The sequence below is a fragment of the Euprymna scolopes genome, chromosome 22 (genome assembly GCF_053919585.1).
Source record: "Euprymna scolopes isolate OS-2025 chromosome 22, ASM5391958v1, whole genome shotgun sequence".
NCBI lineage: Eukaryota > Metazoa > Mollusca > Cephalopoda > Sepiida > Sepiolidae > Euprymna > Euprymna scolopes.
In genome coordinates, this window is record NC_136503.1 from 82,316,057 (window position 1) to 82,317,401 (window position 1,345).

Here is a 1,345-nt window from a genome sequence, read left to right on the forward strand (position 1 = left end):
AATGTGAATAATTTTGGAAAAACAACGACATCTGACAAAGAACTCAAGATTGCTGTATTAATATGAAATAACAACATTTATTTATGGGTTTAAGAAACGTTAATTCAAACCCTTCCAATATTAAGATTTTTTGCATTAGGCAGGCTTAGTTAAATGAGTATCTCATGAAAAGGGCATGAAGTTTAAAATTACTGATTTTTATGAACAGAAGGACACACGTGGTTAATTTTGGAGGGGAAAAGAAAGTCATTAACGATGTAAACATCATGCGTGTGTATGTTCATCACAGAAGAAAACAGTAGCTCGAAATAGCATTGTTGAAAAGAAGAAATAATTTTCATTCGCTGTGGTAATTTTCCATGATGAGAATTAAGTTTGGCACGCAAATTCCAGACAGGGAATTTTAATGCCTTCCAACACAGAGTTACTTTAGCTCCAGTCTCGGATGAAACAAGAGAAAAAAACTGGAATAAAACTAAACTGAACTGATTTGATTTTCATGGCCAAAACCAATCTGTTTGTCGTATCACTGTGTGTAGAGCGCAATGTAGTTCCTTTATCGCATGTGTGCGGCTGGGCAAATTACGATGTAATTCTGCGCGTTCTGATATCTGTGGGCATTGAAACGGTGATTGTTACGAAAATTTTTCTGCCAAAGATTTATTCCAGCCGTATGTAGTGGTCGCTATACAGGTTAATGATTTCTAAGAAATAGCCTGACAAACTTGACGATGAAAATATTACATGCCCTCCCTTAATCCTACCACTAACAACACCCCTCCCCCACAAAAATTTCAACTAAAACCAGAAAATGTTTATCTGTGCTCAGAAAGTGTGATTATTTTATGTTAAATTTATATGCTAAACTTATCCTCCAACTTCAAAGTCTAAAATATTTTTATGATTCGTTTTCTCCGCAGGTTTTTCAGAGTGTTTACACGAAAACATACCTAAAAAGTAGAATTTCATTTTTCTTTTTTTGGATGGGGGGGGGGAGTAAACTAGTATAGGATCCTTTTATTTATTTATTTTTTATTTTATTTTTATTTTTTTCATTTATTTATTAATTGGGTGCACGGAGACGGCGGAGAGCCACTAGGTAGACGGTGATACAACACCGTGATGATCAGTAGTGGTGGAATTTGGGTAGGGTATAATTATATAAGACGGCTTAACAAAAACTTAATATTGATTAGGATGTAACCGGGAACATCATACATAAATAAACACATAAGAAGGTTAGAGGGCGCCCAAACAAGAAAAATATTCCGAAAAGAAGCGTTGGTCTTTCTAAGGGAGATAACTCTAAATGTTTTCACATAAAAGACAACTGAATTACCGTTCG